The sequence below is a fragment of the Bubalus kerabau genome, chromosome 17, assembly GCF_029407905.1.
Source record: "Bubalus kerabau isolate K-KA32 ecotype Philippines breed swamp buffalo chromosome 17, PCC_UOA_SB_1v2, whole genome shotgun sequence".
Taxonomy (NCBI): Eukaryota; Metazoa; Chordata; class Mammalia; order Artiodactyla; family Bovidae; genus Bubalus; species Bubalus kerabau.
The window spans coordinates 36,947,222-36,969,796 of NC_073640.1; the positions used below are offsets into that span (position 1 = coordinate 36,947,222).

General features: G+C 42.8%; 1 protein-coding gene across 35 annotated transcripts in view; it reads right to left on the bottom strand.

The window, feature by feature from the left end:
• The window catches only part of LOC129631575 (uncharacterized), a 478,809-nt gene that overhangs the window by 452,993 nt on the left and 3,241 nt on the right, over positions 1-22,575 (bottom strand). For 13 of the 35 annotated variants that reach the window (XR_008704109.1, XR_008704107.1, XR_008704110.1 and 10 more), the window contains exon 2: positions 21,737-21,907. The exons of 17 other annotated variants lie outside the window; for them this stretch is intronic. The gene's annotated coding sequence lies outside the window, so the exon portion shown is untranslated. Of the gene's footprint in view, positions 1-12,523; positions 12,619-21,736; positions 21,908-22,575 lie in introns of all 35 variants that reach the window. 5 more of the 35 variants (XR_008704106.1, XR_008704104.1, XR_008704092.1 and 2 more) reach the window with 2 other exon arrangements.

A 22,575-nucleotide genomic window follows, 5' to 3' on the forward strand; every position in this document is an offset into this window, starting at 1 on the left:
GACCCCAGCCTGATCAAGAGCTTTCAAAGGTTAGAGGCAAACACGCACTTCCAACCACTTGCCAAAAAGCTCCGCCGACAATCACGTTTCCTACATAACTTACATGAAGATACATGTTTTTAATGTACTCGTATTTTATTAATAATGTAGCACCCTCACTCACCACCTCCCACCAAGAAGCAGGGCACTCACGTGCTTAGCATATGAACAGACTTTAGAAAGTTAGATTTATCTTTAAACCACAAATCAAAATTCTTTCCAGTGAGGGTTTTGCAGCTTTGAGAGAGAGAAAGCAAACAGACACAGACCTTGGAAAAGCTCCGGGGACAGAGTCAACAGACCCTCCAAGATACCCAGAGCTAGGAGAAAACACTCGAGAGGAGCTCTTGTTTAGCAGATGGGGAAACTGTGGATGAGATCCTAGGACCAGTCAAAAGACCAGAGATAAAACCTGGAAGCTTCCAAACTGGTTCCTTTGCTTGTCCAGTGCCTTCATCCTTATTCAACAGTTTGCCTTGGCAGCCTCCTCTCATTTCCTCCACATCCTCCATTCTCATCATCCTCACCCCACCAGAGCAGCCAAGGCGACGTCTGTAAAACTGAAACCAGGGCATATCACAGCTCAAAACTCCTCACCATCCCTCCTGTCCAACCTTCTACCATGCCTGCTCACCCCAGCACAAATGTCCCCGCCCAGCTGCCCACACTTGCCAGGTGCCAATAACCCCTACTCACTCTGCTCCACCTACGCTACTGCCCTCCAGTCCCTCCAGCTCACAGAGCTCATTTCTGCCTCAGGACCTTTGCACCTGCAGTGCCTTCTGTCAGAAGTGCTTTTTCCTTCTCTGCACAGCTTATTTTTCAGCTCTCGGTTTAACAGGTACATTTCCAAAGAGCTTGTTCCTGGTTATTCAGTGTAAAGGGCCCCCACAACCTCCACCGACTCCTCTCTCTACACATTTATCAACATGAAAAGAGACATCCTGGGCTTCCCAGCTGGCGCTAGTGGTAAAGAACCTGCCTGCCAGCAAAGGAGATGTAAGAGACATAGGTTCAATCCCTGGATTGAGAATATCCTCTGGAAGAGGGCACAGCAACCCACTCCAGTATTTTTGCCCATAGAATCCCATGGACAGAAGAGCCTGGCTGGCTAGAGTTCTTAGGGTGGCACAGAGTCAGACATGACTGAAGCAGCTTAGCACACACACATGCATTTGATTAGTACAGAAATACAAGGAGTTTGGTATGATTATTGGAGGTTCAAGAGGGAGGGGACATATGTATACCTATGTCTGATTCATGTTGATATCTGGCAGTAAATAACAAAATTTTATAAAGTAACTACCCTTCAATTAAAAAACAAATAAATTTTTAAAAAGGGACCCTGTGTTGTTTCTCCTGGGCCCAGCCCAGTGCCTGGAATGTAACAGGAACTCGGTCAAGCATCATTTAATAAGTCCTCTATCTCCCAGCCTGGGCTCCTTCAATTAATAGGAGGAGATTTTCAAGAAGAGGCCAATGCTGGTGTTGAGAGCACAACTCTGCCCTCTTTCTCTCTCTCTCCTTACCCCTCTTTAGGGGCTCTGCTTTCTTATAACTGCCTCATTCACTCCTTATCTGTTTCCTTGTCTCACCATCTCAGGCCCTCCCAACAGTTTGGAACAAAACCCACGCAAAGTCCTGAAATTTATTTGGAATCCAAAAATTCAAAGTGTCAATAACTCTTCATGGTGGAAACTGAAGCAGCTACGTGATGTGGGAACTACAGGGAGAGGGGTCACAGAGCCACAGAGCGTGGAGCTAGGAGGCTTTTCTCTGAGATCCTAGGTCCCTGCCTTCCTCGTCCCTCAGAGGACTGGAGCTGATTAAATTGGCTTCTGACGGCAAATACACTATCCCTCACCTTGGCTTTAAGTGGCTTCTTCATTTCCCATGTATCTTTCTGGAAGTTCACATAAATATTTTTTATTTGTATGTTTGTGTGGAGTAAAATGAAACTGGCTGGAGATAAAATGTATGTGAATTGCAATGATTATACAGTCAATCTCTCTCTTTGCCAGGAAGTCTTGACGGAGGTAGATGAATATCTCAGCCCAAAAGCTTGTAAAGAAGATCAGAAATCTACAGCTCAAGCATTTATTCTTTCAGTCATTCCACAAACATTTTTTGAGAGCCTAATATGTTCCAGATGTTTTACTGGGGCTTCTGGGAGGAACAAGACCAGCATGACCCCCAGGAGGAAGGCAGGCGTTGGGCAGGTTAGCACTCAAGCACTCACAGGGGCGGGGCAGGGGCGGGGGTGGGTGATTGTGTTTGGTGAAGATCATACAACCTTGTGAGAACCTATCACAGGGAACCTGTCCTAAGCTGGTACGGTGGAAGCGCCTTCCTTACGCAAGCAGCAATTGAGATGAGGTCTATGCCTGGGAGATGACTAAATACATGGTCATGTGGGCACTGGCCAGAGTCAGGAGGACCCAGCCTCCGAGGCCAGCTCCAGCACCAACCAGTCATGTGCCTCTATGCAGACCTTCTTCCCTATTGTGTTCCCTTAAGTTTCCAAATCCTTCTCCCCACCCCTTCCCTCCACCCCTTCCCCAGTTCAGTTCTGCTGATCTCGGCCTGAATTAAAAATCTAACCACCCCTACCCAGTGTCCCCAGGCCTGGGTCTCCTGTGCTCTCTTCCAGGTCCTCTCCCTGAAGCACAGTCCTGGGCACTGGGGGCACCCAAAGGAACACATTCATTTAAGAAAGATCCTACAGACAGGCTCGACCTGGTGCCATGAGGACCGGGGGAGCAGGAAGGGCCTGCAGCAGGGGTGGGGAGAGTGCCAGAGGAGGAGCCCCAGTGTGGGTGGGGTCTGGCAGAAGAATGGGGTGGGGTAGGGGGAGCAGACACAGTCGCCAGGCTCTGGGCCCCTCTGCTCTCATTAGGAGGTGTCATTTTCTTCCTCCAGGCCCATCAGGGCCCACAAGTGAGTTTAATTCAAGGGAACAGAGAAGGACATATTCAAACGGGCTCAGACATTCCCCTAGGAATGATTCCTGCAAGAGATCTGCTCTGAATCTGTGGTATGCTGGGGGCAAAGGAGAGAGAGAAATAAGAGAAGGGCAGTGTTTCTCAAAGGAGCTCTGACCCCAGGCCTCAGAAACAGAACCTGCCTTGAAGCCTTTGGATGTTCTCCTAAAAAGAATCTGTAAATAATTTAGCTCCCCAAGTTAGTAGATTCTAAACAGCCAACACAGCCTGCTGCTGAGAGGAGGGTGGCGAAGGTTCCAGGAAAAAGAAGGCTCTGGACTGTGAGTCCCCTGAGGGCAGGGAGCAGGGCTGCTGGGCCCCACCAGGCCTCCAGCACCTGCAAGGTCCCCAGACCACAGCAGGTACACAGGAGCTATTCGAGTGCATCAAACCAAAGGGAACAAACAAATGAGTAAATGACTCATCCTTAGGGAAAACACACGCACACAACACATGACCATAAACATGGTCCAGTTTTACCACCCCTGCCCACTTGCCAGCCTGTCGCTCACAGGTAAAGGAAATCACTTCCCAGATCCCGGGTTGCTGCAAACATATGCTAGGGAGCATCTTGTATAAGTCACTTATAAATAACAGATAAAATTCAAAGAATAAGAAAAGCAGGGATGGCTGTGATTTTGATAGCTATGTGACCATGCCTGAATGACTTAAAACTTCCAGCTTATTGCTACATCTATTAAGGACCTAACAGAGGCTGTCTCCTCCTTTAGAGTGCTAAGGTGAGTCTCAGATCAAGCGAGGTCTGGAGGAGGTACACTCTCCTCACAGATGAAAGGCCGTGTTGTCATACTGTTGATATATGGAAAACAGTAATTAGCCAATTCCTGGCAGCTTAACCATGGTTTAAAACAGGCCCTTGTTCTAATATTACCTCCCTTCCTTTGGGTCAGAGTACTCTTGATTTTATTTTAGAGGATTATGTTTCTTGTCTTGTGAGCTTTAGTTTCTTCGTCTATAAATGGGGACAGTTATAGCATCAGGTTTTATGAGAAAAGAAAAACTCATTCCGCTCCTGAGTGATCGAAGTAGGACAAAGTCAGCCAAGTCCCCTCTGACCTGTGAAGTTCAAATTAATTAATTCATGCCTTGAGCAAATGTTTATTGACGTCTTTGTGTCGGACAATGTATGCCAAGCCTTTCATATACTTTTCTCATCTAATCCTCAGCACATATTATGTGTTGGGTCTTGCTGCTTCCTTTGCAAATGATGAAACAGAGCTCATGGAATTCAAGCAAGTTGCCCAAGATCACATAGCAAGCATGTTTTGAGGCTGAGATTTGAACTTGTATCTGTCCAACTCCATAGCCTACATTTTCTTTGCTGTAGCATTTGGCCTCCTTGCTAGGGGAAAAACAGTCGAAAGCATATTTTATCTAAGACGCTAGGGAGTGATCATCCCTTCTGTTCCTTTATTCAAGAGTCTGCAGCAGTAATGAGGGGTTCTGTGAGCATGAAGGATATGGGTGGATGGGCTTATGTATTGGTCTCATCTGTCTAGCGTAACTTCCCCTTCCCCTTCCATCTCCTGCTCCTCCCCTTTCTCCTGATGATGACGATGATGATGGCCAACTCCTTCCACTGAGAAGTACACCTCATTGGCTCATTCCAGGTATTTCTTCTGGAGTTGTCAGTTACCGAACCAGCTCCTCTGGCCACAGGAGCATATGTCTAATCCAAGCCTAGCCAATCAGAATGCTCTTCCCCTGATCACAAAGGCTTGATCCAAGGGGTGGGCACATGAACCAAACCAGCCAATCAGTTTCTTCCTTAGGTCTTATATACACTACAGCAAATAGACCACTGACTCGACAACAAATATCAATCCAGGTTGTGATTCTTAAAAATGAAAAATTCTTGGTCTACAATACATCTCACACTGTAATAATGAATTTAAGGTTCTAGTATGCTATATTAAGATGTATAAATTGTGATAAATGCCATCTGCCAACAAGGTGTTGTTTCATGGTTCAAGATTTTGAGGTCTAAGTTTTGGACCATCATGTAAGAAAAGGATTAGGCTACTACATCACCTTGAACACCTTCTGAGAGAATGGAGCTTTCGCCACATATGTATACAGAGGGACCATTTGATTTACTGTTTCAAAAGATTTGAGACTTTTAAGAGTCAGTGGTTGGGGCGGGTGGGAGTTTCCTTGGTGGCTCAGTGGTAAAGAATCCTCCTGCCAATGCAGAAGACACTGGTTTGATCCCTGATCAAGGAAGATCCCGCCTGTTCCACAGACTGTGGAACAACTAAGCCCATGTATCACAGCTACTGAGCGTGTGCTCTAGAGCTCAGGAGCCACAAGTACTGAGCCCACGCACCATAACTATGGAAGCCTGAGCACCCTAGAGCCTGTGTTCTGCAACAAGAGAAGCCACCACAATGAGATGCCTACCTACTGCAACTAGAGAGCAGCTCCCACTTGCTGCAACTAGGGAAAAGCCCGCACAGCAGTGAAGACCCAGCACAGCCAAAAATAAATAAATACATGCTTTAAAAAAAAAAAGAGTCCAAGGAACTCTTCAGAAAAAAAGAGTCGAGGGGCATGTTACTAACCATGATGCCATGACCACAGATAAAAACCAAGACAGCCAGCCACCCTAGTTAGGGAAAACAATGGAAAATCATTCAGTCATGCAGAGCTAATGTCGAATGTTCGATGCCTTGCTCAAAACATCTTTCCTCTTTATCAGTCTTTTCTGACCTCGATTGTTCATGTGATTCCTTGACAGAAATTGTTCAGACGAAAGTGCAGATAAACATATATTCTGAGTGAAGGTTTTACATGATTGCTAATTTAGCTAGAATGGCTTTTAAACATTGTCTTTGGAGAATCTAAGTTAGCTATGGAACAACAGCACAGTGGGAGGCTAATGGAGATTCAGCCACCTGCGGCTAATTGTAATTTCTTTGGGTTTCCTTTTCTAAATCATTTTCTTTTTTGTCTTTGAATCCCTGTTTCCATTTATGTCAGGTTTGGCCCAGTCACAGCCCCATCCCAGCCTCCTCGGAAGCCAGAAGGGTCCCAGTGGACAGTAGAGCAGCAGGATCTGGACAGAACTGGATGACAAAATCTGTCACATAGTCAGATGGAGAAAGAGCCCTTTGATACAGAAATGAGCAGAAGGAGCTCTGACGTGGCCAGGATGTAGGATATTCACGTCCAACATTAGGAAGTGTCACTTTCTAACATTCTCCCCACGGATTTCTCACAAGAAAACTTTTCAACCTGCAGGTCATTCAATCCCCAAGCTCCCTTCCACTAACAGCCAGAATTCTATTTTCTTGCCCCAATCATCCTTCGGAGAAGGCAATGGCACCCCACTCCAGTACTCTTGCCTGGAAAATCCCATGGATGGAGGGGCCTGGAAGGCTGCAGTCCATGGGGTCGCTGAGGGTCAGACACGACTGAGAGACTTCACTTTCACTTTTCACTTTCATGCATTGGAGAAGGAAATGGCAACCCACTCCAGTGTTCTTGCCTGGAGAATCCCAGGGATGGGGGAGCCTGGTGGGCTGCCGTCTATGGGGTTGCACAGAGTCGGACACAACTGAAGTGACTTAGCAGCAGCAATCATCCTTATTTTTTGATAACTAGGGGGGAAATGTCAACAGAGGAGAGGAAACCTAAATAAAATCAGTTCAGTAACACTTGGCCTCCTCTTAAAGATGAATTCAGTGATTCACCAGGTCCCAGGCATGTTCCTGAACTGGGGACAGAAGCATTGTCCCACTGGAACCATGTCAACTCTTGCTGGTAGGAATTTGCATCGTTCTAAGTTCTTAGGTATAGGGAGGCTGCTGCTGCTGCTAAGTCGCTTCAGTCGTGTCCAACCCTGCGCGACCCCATAGGCGGCAGCCCACCAGGCTCCCTGGTCCCTGGGATTCTCCAGGCAAGAACACTGGAGTGGGTTGCCATTTCCTTCTCCAATGCATGAAAGTGAAAAGTGAAAGTGAAGTTGCTCAGTCGTGTCTGACTCTTAGCAACCCCATGGCCTGCAGCCTACCAGGCTCCTCCGTCCACAGGATTTTCCAGGCAAGAGTACTGGAGTGGGTTACCATTGCCTTCTCCGATAGGGAGGAAAGGTCCATATAAACAAGGCTATCTGAAAGCTGTGACTTGAGATTCTTCTAGACTCAGCAGATCTTCCAAAAGTTTTCTGTAAGAAGTCAGTTACTTAGATGAACCTTAGAAGTGGGTTTTTGGAGTTGGGCCATAAAGGATAAGTAAGGAGTCCAAGTGGTAGGCTTAAAAATTCTAAGGAGTAAAAAGCCAGCCAGGAAAATAGATAAGTAAGTGTATAAGAACAAATTTATAACAAGTCTCTGCCATTTCAGAGGAGAATAAACAATGTTCAAGATGTTTGGAACACTGGGCAATGACAGAAGTTCAGACAGAAGCCAGAGTATCGCAGTTTAGTAAACTTTCATCTATGCTGCCTCAAGCCCTGGGTTCCAGGTGATGCTCCTGGGTCTCCTCAGGTTAGGAGGAGACTGAGGGATGGGACAAAAGGGCTCTGGACAGGGCTCTGATTCCCCCATTCATTCCGTGAACATCCGGACTCCAGGGAAGATTTCATCTGAATAAGAGTCAACTGCTGAAAGACTTGTGATCAAAGATTCTAGTTCAACACCTGAAAGATCCAAACCAGGGAGTGAACGGACTTGCTAAAGTCCAACACAACAGTAGTGATACAACAACAACAAAATCAGATCCCGTGGCTCTAGTCCAGGACTTTTTACATTACAGTCTGAGGTGAATATCTTCCCAGAACAAATGAGAACGTGAAAGAGGCTAAAAAAAAAAAAAATAGAACCTTAATTTTTCCCATCATTGGCTAAGAGAACTCTCATCCAAACATCACACACACACACACACACACACACACACACACACACACACACACACCTTTCACCTAGGAACCTGAGAAACCAGTCACACTAACTTCAGGGCTCAGTGGTACCAAATACATGTGTCTTACAGGCAGTGTGGGCAAAGATGGCACCCCACTCCAGTGCTCTTGCTTGGAAAACCCCATGGACAGAGGAGCCTGGTAGGCTGCAGTCCATGGGGTCGCGAAGAGTCGGACACGACTGAGTGACTTCACTTTCACTTTTCATTTTCCTGCATTGGAGAAGGAAATGGCAACCCACTCCAGTGTTCCTGCCTGGAGAATCCCAGGGACGGGGGAGCCTGTTGGGCTGCTGTCTATGGGGTCGCACAGAGTCGGACACGACTGAAGCAACTTAGCAGCAGCAGTAGCAGCAGCAATCAACATAAAAGGGAGAAAATAGAAAATGGAAATGGATATTCACAATAATCCATGACACATCCATAACAGAATCTTCAGTTTTGCTGCATGTGGTGAAGAAAGAAAGAAATATCAACAGGTGAAAATTTAAAAATTCCTGAATCTCGTTGAAATCAGGAGGTCAAAAATTACAGCCCGTGGACCAAACCAAGCCCACTTCCTGTTTTTACAAAGTTTTATGGAAACAGCTATGCCCATTCACTTCCTCTGGCTGCCTTCAAGTTACAAGACAGAGCTGAGCCATGTGAAAAAGAACATATAGCCTCAAAAACCTAAAATATTTGCTACCTGGCCCTTCACAGAAAGGTTTGATGATCCTTTCTTTAAATAATGCAGAAATCTAAGAGCCCAGGAGAGAGAAGGAAAACCAGAGGATCACAGCCTGAGAGGGGAGAAGAAAGAAAAGAAAGCTGATGGAGAGAGAAGGAAGGAAGTAGGGGTGGGGGAAATTCAACAGCTGCCCTGAAGAGGAACTGGAAACTGAGACGTTAAGATGGATCTTTAGAGTTCCACTGTGGAATGTGCAGGAATGTATTCCCTTGGCCCCTCTAAGAAAGCTTTGGTTAAAAAAGAATCGGCATTATTTTTCAAAACTTTCAGAATGTATTTTTTACTGATGCCAAGTTCTGTGAGATTTGCCTACAGTCAGAAGGTGCTGATGGAATACAGGAACAATCTGAGGAAGGTCCGTTACATTTGGGTTAAGGGGGAAAAAAGTGTATAACAAAGGACTACTAAGAAATGTACAGAAATTGACTGAGACCACAGCCCCGTCTCTCTCCAGTGCCACTCCACCCTGGCTGTGAGATGCCTTGATGAGGGGACTCCACGGCGGGCTCAGTGCGGTGCTGACACTGACTAATGCAGAAGCGCTGGGTATGTTTTCAGATGCTTCCTGTTCTTTGCCTCATTGAACCCGGAAGAGAACCCAAGCAGGATACACTGTTATTATCCCATTTCACAGATAAGAAATGGAGGCTCAGGGAAGCCAAGTGGCCACCGATAGTGCCAAAGTAGAGATATAAACCTGATTCCAAGGACACACTCCTGGTTGGTCTCCTTCCCCACTCTGAGAGGGTTCCAGGCCACACGTTTACCCAGAGATGCCAGCCAGATGTCCGCCCATTGTCCAAGTCTATCAGCCCTCACAGACCAACTCCCAGGATGTCCTGCAGGTATAGGAGAGGGGGCCAACCCTGATTCTCACCCTCTAAGCCCCATGTTCCTCCTCCACTATTGTTTCCCTCCTTTTCTGGGGACCCCTTTTGTTTCCCACACCACACCATGCTGTTCTGCCAATGTTCCTGTATTTCCCACTCCCTTTCCACAGCATTATCCTTATGTATTCACCCTGAAGGGGGATATGGCAACCCACTCCAGTATTCTTGCCTGGAAATTCCCATGGACAGAGAAGCCTGGCAGGCTACAGTCCATGGGGTCATGAAGAGTCAGACATGACTGAAGCAACTTAGCACATTCACTCGCCAGAACTGAAGACTATTTACAAAGACACATATAGCACAATCACAAAATACTAGGGGTCAGTGAGAAATGTTTGCTTAGAGAGAAAATACAGAAGAACTGACCCTGATAAAACAATGCATTCCATAAAATCTTGTGTTGTCACAAGGGGTCAATCAACAGACACTTTGAGTTTCCTAGCAGCCAGCCCGAAGAGGAAATCTATGTCCACACAACTGAAGCTATGTGATTTTTTTTTTCCCATGAGAGGCAGAAGTATTTCCCTTCCTAAAATAAGAAGAACCTGATGCTGCTTTAAAAAGACCCTGATGCTGGGAAAGACTGAAGACAGGAGGAGAAGGGGATGACAGAGGATGAAATGGTTGGATGGCATCACCGACTCGATGGACATGAGTTTGAACAAGCTCCAGGAGTTGGTGATGGACAGGGAAGCCTGCCGTGCTGCAGTCCATAGAGTCAGACACAACTGAGCGACTAAACTGAATTGAACTGAAAACAAGAAAGTTCCTTCTCCCCAGGGTCCTTCTTCAGAGGACACCATGGTAAGGAATGAACATGATCATCAGTAACATTTTAGAGTCAGTCCTCTGAAAATTCTTACCAGGCCCTTCCTTCTTTACTCAACACATTCAGCAATATTTATTCAACAGTTAACAGATATCTATTGAGTGCCTACTATGAGCCAGACACTGTTTGAAGGATCAGGAGCTCATTGAGGAACAAGAGAGGCATTGGCCCTGCTCCCATGAGGGCTGGTGGTGGTACCATTAAATGCTATCAAACCAAAGATCCAGTAAAAGCATTCAAACTGGTGGGTAGGGACATAGGGGAAGAGTATAAATGTCACATTTCAGATGTGTAGCTTTCAGAGATCTAATGACACTGGGTGTGAGATACTAGAGATAGGTCACTGGGCTAGGTGTGGCTTATAGCCTCAGATTTCAGAATCCTAGTACACACAAATAGGTGTCTGCATATATACACAATGATACAGACAGACAGACAGACAACATGATGCATATTAGAAACCTGCTCCTTTCCCTACTGCCTTGCACAAGCCTGCTTGCCCCTGCAGAGTTCTAAGTGCTGGCTTAGCAATGGGTGGAGGGACCATATCCTTTAAGCAATTCCCCACCAGAATGTAGCAGATTCTTGAACCTTGATTGTGTTGTAATAAGAACATTTTTTTTTAATTTTATTTTATTTTTAAACTTTACAATATTGTATTAGTTTTGCCAAACATCAAAATGAATCCACCACAGGTATACCCGTGCTCCCCATCCTGAACCCTCCTCCCTCCTCCCTCCCTATACCATCCCTCTGGGTCGTCCCAGTGCACCAGCCCCAAGCATCCAGTATCATGCATCGAACCTGGACTGGCGACTCGTTTCATACATGATATTATACATGTTTCAATGCCATTCTCCCAAATCTCCCCACCTTCTCCCTCTCCCACAGAGTCCATAAGACTGATCTATACATCAGTGTCTCTTTTGCTGTCTCGTACACAGGGTTATTGTTACCATCTTTCTAAATTCCATATATATGTGTTAGTATACTGTATTGGTGTTTTTCTTTCTGGCTTACTTCACTCTGTATAATAGGTTCCAGCTTCATCCACCTCATTAGAACTGATTCAAATGTATTCTTTTTAATGGCTGAGTAATATAAAGGAGTAAAACTGTTCCTCAATCATCTGGAACAGATGCTAGGGACCAGCAAATATTTAGTGGAGATTTTTCTCCTCCAATTTGAGATTTCACAAGGAAAAAACCATACATCTCAGAAATTTTAAAGTTAAAAAAAAAAAGTAGGGGACCCGTCCTCAGTCATCTCTCTTTAGATCTAAGACTCTGGCTCTCTTCAATTCTCAGGGAGATCGAATGCAATTCATTTTGGCAGGCGAGAGCCAGAAATTCCACAAGTGTCTGCACTGCCAGGGATGGACATTTTATCAAGTGAACAATACCCTGAAGATTTCAGGCATCTCAGTTTGCAATCTGTCGATTCGGAACTTGGAAAAGGGTGGAGGTGGGGGCCTGAAAGCTGAGATCCTATATCTGAGAAGAGATAAAAGTTCAAAATGATCCCATGAGGAAAGACTTAATTTTACAGTCAGGCAGAGAATGTAAGAAAGAAGGAAAAGGGGGATTTAAAAAAAAAAAAAAAAAACTCACAAAAAAACACATACCCCTAATGTGCTTCCACAGGAAGTGATGCAGGACTATCTTTCCGTGGTGGAACCGCACTGTGTCTATTGCTGAAACTCCAATACTTTGGCCACCTCATGCGAAGAGTTGGCTCATTGGAAAAGACTGATGCTGGGAGGGATTGGGGGCAGGAGGAGAAGGGGACGACAGAGGATGAGATGGCTGGATGGCATCACCGACTCGATGGACATGAGTTTGAGTAAACTCCGGGAGTTGGTGATGGACAGGGAGGCCTGGCGTGCTGTGATTCATGGGGTCGCAAAGTCGGACACAACTGAGCGACTGAACTGAACTGAACAGCTTGAATGTTTGTAAAAGGGATGCTACAAACACAAACCACAATTTCTGTCCAAATTTTTGCAGTACATTACAACTCTGAGCTCTGGAAACAATCAGGATGTCAAATTTCACCTCTTACCACACCCAAATGAAATATCAAAACAAACAAACAAGGGAGAATGGGGAGAGCTCACATTGGGGAATTCTGCTTCCAATTAGCTCAGAGTCCAGTGTGAGCACCATTCCTGCAGATGAGCAGAGTCAGGCCACCACAAAAGTCACCATTCCCCTGAGATGCAAAAAGAAGAAAGCCAGGGAGAAAGAAAACAATTAATAACAAGAGTATCGGCTTTATGCCAGACACTGCTTTGTTATCCATCACTAATAACAAATTATCCTGAAATCCAGCAGCTTAATCACATGTATTTTTCCGGTTCCGCTGGGTACCTCTGGCTCAGGGTCCCCTACAGGCTACAATCCAGTATCTGCCGTCACTGGAAGGCTCCATGGGGGAAAGAACTTTTTCCAAGTTCACCTCTACGGCCGCTGGCAGGCTTCCAGTGCTCACTGGCTGTCTGCTGGAGGCGTCGGTTTCTTGCCACACGGGCCTCATTTTGGGACAGCTCATAACATGGCAGCTGGCCTCCGTCAGAGCCAGCGAGGGAGAGAGCTTAACAAGGTGCCCAAGATGGAAGGCACAGCCTTTTTGTGACCTCACCTTGGAAATGACATCCCATCATTTCTGTTATATTCCTTTCATTAGAAGCAAATCACTAAGTCTGGCCCATGTTCAAGACGAGAGGATCATAGACGAGCACCACCGGCAGAACTTAGGAATTACTAGGGACCATCTTAGAGACTGCCAGTCACTCAGGGCCAGACTTTTCAGATTCCTTTACTGAAAACAAACAAAACACTGAAGAAAGCATCTGAGGCAGAATCAGGATTCAAATGAAAGAACCTACATGCTCCCTGCAACATTACACAAAGAGAAGCTGAAAGCTACAAAGGGGATTTTCTTCCACTCACTCTTTTAATGGTTTCCTTCCATCACAGTGGAAATCACTTTTTTTTTTAAAGGACTGACATAATATCCAGTGTGGCACAATAGTTTCCCACAGATATGTTTTTTTGATTTGCTGCAGAGGTTCTTTGAAGATGTTTTACATGAGGGCTTTTCCCTGGTGGCTTAGACAATAAAGAGTCTGCCTGCAACGCAGGAGACCTGGGTTCAATCCCTCTGTTGGGAAGATCCCCTGGAGAAGGAAATGCAACCCACTCTCGTGTTCTTGCCTGGGAAATCCCATGGATAGAGGAGCCCGGAGGGCTGCAGTCGATGGGGTTGCAAAGAATCAGACACAACTTAGTGATTAAATAACAACAACAACAGAGCTTTGAGTCAGACAGCCATCATCAACCAGTTGAAAGGTGTTAGGTAATCACTCCTCCAGTCTCAGCCTCCCTTTGCTCTCCTGCAAGAGTGAGATCATGGTCATGCCTACAGCACAATGAGGGGTTAAAAACTCCAGAGCGCCCTGGGTGTGTGCTAGTTAATGCTACTTTAAAAAATGCTAGTCTTTATGTTCAAACTAAAGGATTAGTAAGTATCAAGATAGTATTAGATTTGCCTTCTAGAAAGAGAAAAAGCAAGGGCCTCAGATGCCAGGTAAGACTGATGCTGTGAAACACAAAAGTCATGGAAAGAATATTAAACCCACACATGAAAAGAATGAGTGGAATGTTTTCTTTCTAGCCATGAAGGGATAACTGATACCAGATTTTGCTTCCATTGCAAATAACTAGAAAACTGGACAGGACACACTAAATAACTGATTTCAGATGTGGGTAACAGGCAGAGCAGGATGCTAGGCTTGAGGGACGGAAAACACGTGAGGTGAGGCCCAGCCTTCTGCCTGGGTGGTGCCTCAGGGCACAGGGACAGGGCACGGGACCAGGGGAGGAAATCGAAGGGGAAGATGATGCATCAGTGGGGTGAGAGTTGAGGGTGACTGAGATGGCTGGAAGCTTTAGGGCAGGTACTGAACAGAAATTATCGGAGGAGAGAAACTCCAAATATTTGCGTAGGAGTCCTCTTGAATCTTTGGCTAAATACTAAATACTGAATGCACAGAGCAAGACTCCAGAACGCCAACTCAACACTGATGAGAGGAAAGAACTTCTGAAAGACTCGGAGTGGAACTCCCCAGGGTCACACAGGGCCAGGAGTTCCAACCACTGAGGGCAGAGAGACTTTGTTAAACACCAAGGGCATTCAGTAGAGAGACTAAAAGGGCCACACCTTACAAACAGGATTAATCTAACCCTGCTGCTGCTGCTGCTGCTAAGTCGTTTCAGTCGTGTCCGACTCTGTGCCACCCCATAGACGGCAGCCCACCAGGCTCCCCTGTCCACCCAAAGCTTTTTTAAAGTCTTGGGTAAGTTAAGAGCTCCGCAAGTCAATTCACTTTCTGCTGGGGGGGAAAAAAGAACACACAGCACTGTCAAACAGACATCAAAATCTAAACATCCAAGAACTTAGCATCCATAAAGTAGAGTATACAATAAAAACAATCTGTGTTTAAAATGGGCTTCCCTGGTGGCTCACACAGTAAAGAATCTCCCTGCAATACAGAAGACCCAAGTTCGGTCCCTGGGTCGGGAAGGTCCCCCAGAGAAGACAATGGCTACCCACTCTAGTATTCTTGCCTGGAGAATTCCATGGACAGAGAAGCCTGGCAGGCTACAGTCCATGGGATCGAAAAGAATCAAACACGACTAAGTGACTAACACACACACACACATATTTAAAATGGATAACCAAACAAAGACCTACTGTATAGCACATGGAACTCTGCTCAATGTTATGTGGCAGCCTGGATAGGAAGGGAGTCTGGGGGAGAATGGATACATATGTATGTACGGCTGAGTGTCTTCACTGTTCCTCTGAAACTATTACAAAATTGTTTGTTAATCAGTTATAGGCCAATACAAAATGAAACGTCAAAAAGACAATCGAGACATGCAAAGCAGGAGAAAGTGAGATGCACAGAAGAAAAGCCAGTCAGTAGAAACAAACTCAGAAAAGACAGAGAGGATACAATGAGCAGGAAAAAAAAAATTTTAAGTGGCTCTTAAATTCAAGGACTTAAAACCAAAATATAAAGAGAACAAAAGAAAGTCTCAGTTGAATAATGAATGTCATAAACAAGAGAACACCACACACCTATCGGGATGGCAGAAAGTCACAACACTGACAACAAATGTTGATAAGGATGCAGAGAAGCAGGAACTCTCAGCTGTTGCTCCTGGGAATGCAAAATCATACAGCCACTTCGGAAAACGGCTGAAAACGTACATCTAAACCAAAACCTGTGTATGAATGCCTGTGTGCTGTGCTGTGCTCAGTCACTCAGTCATGTCCAACTCTGTGCAACTCCATGAACTGTAGCCTGCCAGACTCCTCTGTCCCTGGGGATTCTCCAGGCAAGAGTGGGTTACCATGCCCTCCTCCAGGGGATCTTCCCAACTCAGGGATGGAACCCAAGTCTCCCACATTGCAAGCTGATTCTTTACCAAATGAGCCACCAGGGAAGCCCAAGAACACTACAGTGGGTAGCCAGTCCCTTCTCCAGGAGATCTTCCCGACCCAGGAATCAAACCAGGGTTTCCCGCATTGCAGGCGGATTCCTTACCAGCTGAGCTACTAGGGAAGTAGATATGAATGTCTATAGAAGCCTTATCCATAATTGCCAACACTTGGAAGCAACCAAGATGTCCTTCAACAGATGGATGGATAAACAAGCTGTGGTACCTTCATACAATGGAATATCATTTAGCAACAAAAATAAAACAGCCATCAAATCACAAAAAGGCATGCTGCTGCTGCTGAGTTGCTTCAGTCGTGTCCGACACTTAGCAACCCTATAGACTGTAGCCCGCCAGGCTCCTCTGCCCATTGGATTCTCCAGGCAAGAGCACTGGAGTAGGTTGCCCTTCCCTCCTCCAGGGGATCTTTCCAACCCAGGGATCAAACCCGAGTCTCTTATGTCTCCTACATCAGCAGGTGGGTTCTTTACCACTAACGCCACCTGGGAAGCCCACAAAAAGGCATGGAGGAATGCTAAATGCACATCTCTAAGTGAAAGAAGAACTAGTCAGAAAAGGTTACACCATATGATTCCAACTATATTACCTTCTGGAAGAGCTACAACTATGGAGACAGCAAAAAGATCAGTGGTTTCCAGGGCTTTGGAGAAAGGGATGAAAACGCGGGGCACAGGGGATTTTAGGGTGGTAAAACTTGTATACGATACAATCATGGTAGATACAGGCCATTATACATTCATCAAAACCTGTAGGAATGTGCAACACAAAGACTGAACCCTAATGTAAACTGGGACTTAGCTAATAATAATGTATCAGTGCTGATTCCTCAATCCTAACAACTTTACCACACTAACGCAAGGTGTTAACAGAAAAGATTATGTATGGGGAGGCAGCAGTATATGAGAAATCACCATACTTTCTGCATAATTTTTCTGTAAACCTAAACTGCTCTAAAAAATAAAATCTATTAATTAAAAAGAAAACAAATGCTAATTCTAAAACTGAAAAGCACAGTATCTGAAATTGTTAAACCTACTGAATGGAGGAATGGAAATCACACCCCTGCAGAAGCAGAGATTGGTAAACTTGTAGAGGAGGCTATACAGAGTATCCGAAATGAAGCACTAGAGTTGAAAAGGCTAAATAAAATGAACAGAATCTCAACCATGAGACCATATCAAGTAGCCTAATACACTTGAAGTTATAGTCCCAAAGGAGAGGAGAAAGATTGGGTTAGAGAAAATATTTGAAGAAACAGCAGCTGGAAATTTTCCAAATTTGATGACAAATATTAACTCAGAGATTGAAGAAAATAACTCCCAATCAAACTGAGATAAACCAAAGATTAAAATCTTTAAAGCAGCCAGAATGTAGAAACATAATATATAGGAGAAAAAAAGAATAGTTTCCATCAACTTTTCACCAGAAATAATGCAACTCAGAAAATAATGTCTTTAGGGGATGAAACAAAAACATTGTCTATCTATAATTCTATATCCAGAGTAAATGCCTTTAAAAATTATGGCAAGATAAATTATAAGATAGGAAAAAAAACTGAAAAAAATCCATAGCTAGAAAATCTTTACTATGAGAAACGTTAAAGGAAGTTGTTCAGGAAGAAGGAAAATAATACCAGATGAAAATTTATATTTATACAAAGAAATGAAGAGAACAACAAATAGAAAATATGTGAGTAACTATTAAATATTTTCCTCTCATTTCTTGATTTTTTAAAAAAATCATTTAAATCCAAATAGTATTTTGGATTTAAATACAAATAGTATTTAAACCCCAAATGTATTTGGGGTTTAAAAAATCATTAAAATCCAAATAGTAACAATGTATTTGGGGTTTATAATGTGTAGAAGTAAAATGATTGGAGAAGGCAATGGCACCCCACTCCAGTACTCTTGCCTGGAAAATCCCATGGGTGGAGGAGCCTGGTGGGCTGCAGTCCATGGGGTCGCGAAGAGTCGGACACAACTGAGCACCTTCACTTTCACTTTTCACTTTCATGCATTGGAGAAGGAAATGGCAACCCACTCCAGTGTTCTTGCCTGGAGAATCCCAGGGACCGGGGAGCCTGGTGGGCTGCCGTCTATGAGGTCACACAGAGGAGGACACGACTGAAGCGACTTAGCAGCAGCAGAAGTAAAATGAAGTGAAAATATAACAGCACAAAAGAATGAGAAAATATCTTTATACTGCTGTATGATTATTATATTAAATGTGAAGTAGTAAACTACTAAAAGCTACACTGTTATAAGTTAAGGGTATATATTGTATACCCAGAGCAATCACTAAAAATATAGAACATAGAGTTATAGCTACCAACCCAATCAAGGAGATATAAATCACTGGAATATGTTCAATTAATTCAAAAGGAAACAAGAAAAGAAAAAATATATATATAAACCCAACCACATAATTTAATTAAATGCAAAAGAACTAAACACTCCAATTAAAAGATAATATTCATTAGGTTGGATTTTTTAAAAATATCAGGCACTAACTACGTCACATACAAAAGTGCACAAATAGGGTAGAAGTCAAAAGATGGAAAGACCCATGAAAACACTGACTACAAGAAAGTTGGAATAATTATATTAGTATTAAACAATGTAGACTTCCTTCAAGATAAGTATTACCAGATATCCAACTCTTTGAGACCCCATGGACTATATACAGTCCATGGAATTCTCCAGGCCAGAATACTGGAGTGGGTAGCCTTTGCCTTCTCTAGGGGATCTTCCCAACCCAGGGATGGAACCCAGGTCTCCTGCATTGCAGGCAGATTCTTTACCAGTTGAGCCACTAGGGAAGCCCGAGAATACTAGAGTGGGTAGCCTTTCCCTTCTCCAGTGGATCTCCTCAACCCAGGAATCGAATTGGGGTCCCCTGCATTGCAGGGGGATTCTTTACTAACTGAGCTACCAGGGAAGCCCCATTACCAGATATAAAGAGAAACATTTAATAAGGGCAAAAATGTCAATTCATCAAGAAGCTATAACAATCATATTTCTATATAACTGAAGCAAAAATTGACAGAATGGGAAAAATCATAAATTTACAATTAGAGTTGCAGATTTCAATACAATTGACCCTTGAACAACACAAGAGTGAATCCAAGGATAATCTATAGTTGGCCCTCCATATCCTAGGTTCTTCTGCATCTGTGGATCCACTGAATCATGTAACATATAGTACTGTAGTATTTACTATTCAAAAATATCCCTGTACAAGTGATAGTTCAAACCTGTCAGCTGTACTTATCACAGTTATGAATCGATAAAATATATTAGCCCAGTGCGCTGCTAGAACAGAAGACCATAAACTGAATGACTTAAAAACAACAGAAATTTTTTATAGTTCTAGAGGCTGGAAAATCCAAGATGAAGGAACCAACAGATTTGGTGTTTGCTAAGGACTCATTTCCTGGTTTACAATCATCTGTCTTTTTGCTTTGTCTTCAAATGGTAGAAGGGGCAAGGAAGTCTCTGAGGTCTCCTTTATAAGGGCATGAATCCCATTCATGAGGTCTCCATCCTCATGACCTGATTACCTACCAAAGGCCCCACCTCCTAACACCATTATATTGAGAGAATTTCAACATATGAATTGGTGTGGGGGGTTGGGGGCGTGGAGGGACCAGGGCTCACATTCTATAGCATCAAATAAACAAAAAGAAAAATAAAGAATATACAAAATGTCAATACAATCAACTCAACATAATTGATAGTCTATCCAAGTACACAAAGAATATTCACCAAGATAGACCTTAAAACTTTTTGGCCATAAAACAAGTCTCAAACTTAAAAGGATTCATATACTACAGAGTTTGTTTTCTGACAAAATAAAATTTAGAAATTAATGATAAGATTCCAGAAACATCCATAAATATTGGAAATTAAACATTATACTTCTAAATAACCTATAAATTAAAGAAGAAATTATAAAAGGAATTAGAAGATATTTAAATGAGAAAAATAAAAACACAACATACCAAAATGTTGGGATGTTGTGGGATGCAGCTAATACAATGCTTAAAAGTAAACTTGTAGCTCTGAAGATTTATATTAGAAAAGAAAAATAAATATTACCTAAGCTTCAACCTGAAATTATTTCAAAATGAGGAAATAATACTCAAAGTATGCAGAAAGGAAAAAGATAATAATAAAGAATGGAACATGATATGAGGAAATAATCAAAATATGAGGGAAAATGGAAATTTTTTAAAAATTGATAAAACCCCAGCTACGCTGATGAAGTAGACTGAAACACAAATACTCGATATTGGGAATTAAGGAGAACATATCTCTACAGATCCTACATATGTTAAAATAATAAGAAAATATTATTAACTTCATTCTCATAATCTGAAAACCTGGGCTAAATGGACAAATTCCTTAGAACACATTACCAAAGCTGGCTCAAGGAGTAGAAAATCTAAATATCCATATACTTATTAAAGAAAGTGAACTTTTATTTATCTTCCCACAAATAAAACTCCAGGTCTAGGAGATTTTCCTGGTAGTTTTATCAGACATTTAAGGAAGAAATAATGTCAATTCTAAACAAACACATTCACAAACCTTGAGGAGAACATAATTTCAGTCTCATTGTATGAGGCTAGCACAAATCTGATGTCACAACCAGAAAAAAAATCACAAGAAAAGAAAACAGCAGGTTAATATACCTCATGAAATTTTCATGAAAAATCCTTAACACAATATTATTCAAATCAAATCACACTAAATACTACAAAATACAACACAACATGACCACATAAGATTTATCACAGGAATGTAAGGTTGGTTAACAGTCAAATGCCAACTGTTAAATTTGCATGTTAATAGAATAAGGTGGGTGGTGACTCTAATAATCTCAGCATGTGCTGAAAAAACTTTTGACAATTTAGAGAAGAGAACTTTCAAGCTAGAAACAGAGGAAATATCCTTAAACCTAGTATTATCTATTGGAATATATGTATTAGAATATATAGTCTATAACTAAGATTGGATTTAATGCTTCCTCACTGAGATCAGTAAAAAGGCTGAAATGTCCACTGTCACCACTTCTAGTACTGTTTTGAATAGAGGTTCTAGTCAGTGTAATAAGAAAAAAGAATGAAAGGTGTATAAAAGCAATTTAAAGTAAAGCTGCCTTTATTTGCAGACTACATAATGGTGCACATAGAAAATACTAAGGAATCAAAAACAAAAAAATTATAGAACTAAGTGAATTTAGATGTCTAGGAAAAAAATAGAAAACTATTTTTGTGAACTTGGGCTAGATACACTTTCATATAGCTAAGATACAGAATTCAGGAACCACTAAAAAACTGATGCAAGAAGGAGAGAGTGGGATGAATTGAGAGAGTAGCACTGAAATATATACATTACCATATGTAAAACAGATAGCTCGTGGGAAGCTGCTTATGTAGCACAGGGAGCTCAGCCCGGTGCTCTATGATGATCAAGAGGGGTGGGATGGGGTTCAAGAGGGAAGGTATATGTGTATACTTATGGCTGATTCACACTGTTGTATGGCTAAACCAACACAATATTGCAAAGCAATTATCCTCCAATTAAAAATAAATTTTAAAACAATTACTGTAAAAATTGAAAAGTTGGACTTTATTAAAATGCAATTTAAAACAATTTGCTCATCAAAAGACATTTATAATGATTAAACAAGTCAAAAAATGAGAAAAAACTCAAAAATCTGACAAAGGATATATAGGGATATATATTTTATACCTCTATCTCTATACTTATCTTCTACAATAAAAAACAACTTACCTAATAAATAATGCAGGGTCTTCCCTGATAGCTCAGTTGGTAAAGAATCCTCCTCCAATGCAGGAGACCCCAGCTTGATTCCTGGGTCGGGAAGATCCGCTGGAGAAGGGATAAGCTACCCACTCTAGTATTCTTGGGCTTCCCTTGTGGCTCAGCTGGTAAAGAATCTGCCTGCAATGAGGAAAACCTGGGTTCGATCCCTGGATTGGGAAGATCCCCTGGAGAAGGCAAAGGCTACCCACTCCAGTATTCTGGCCTGGAGAATTCCATGGACTGTATAGTCCATGGGGTTGCAAAGAGTCAGACATGACTGAGCGACTTTCACTTCACTTCAAAGTTTGAACGGACACTTCACAAAAAGACATATGCATATAAAAATTTATTCAACATCTTTAGTCACCAGAGAATAGCAAATTAAAGCTGTAATATTATGACATATCTATAAATTAGCTAAAATGAACCCCAAACTTTTGTGAAGATGTGGGATGCTCAGAAGGCCCATATGTTGTTCACGGGATTGCAAAATATTACAACCATTCTGAAAAGGGTTCTGGTAGTCTCTTACAGTGTTAAACATACATTTAGTCTATAATCAGCAATTTCACTGTAAGGTATTTATGTAAGAAAAATGAAAGCACCTCTCCACAAAAAAGTCTTCTACAAAACTTAACTGTAGCAGCTTTATTCACAACAGCCAAAAACTGGCAGCAGCCCAGCTGTTCATCAAGAGGTGAAAGAATGAAGAAATTGTGGCGTATTCATTCAATGAAATGATACTCAGCAATGATGATGAACAAATCGCTGATAGACAAAGCAAAAGCATTACACTGAGAGAAGTT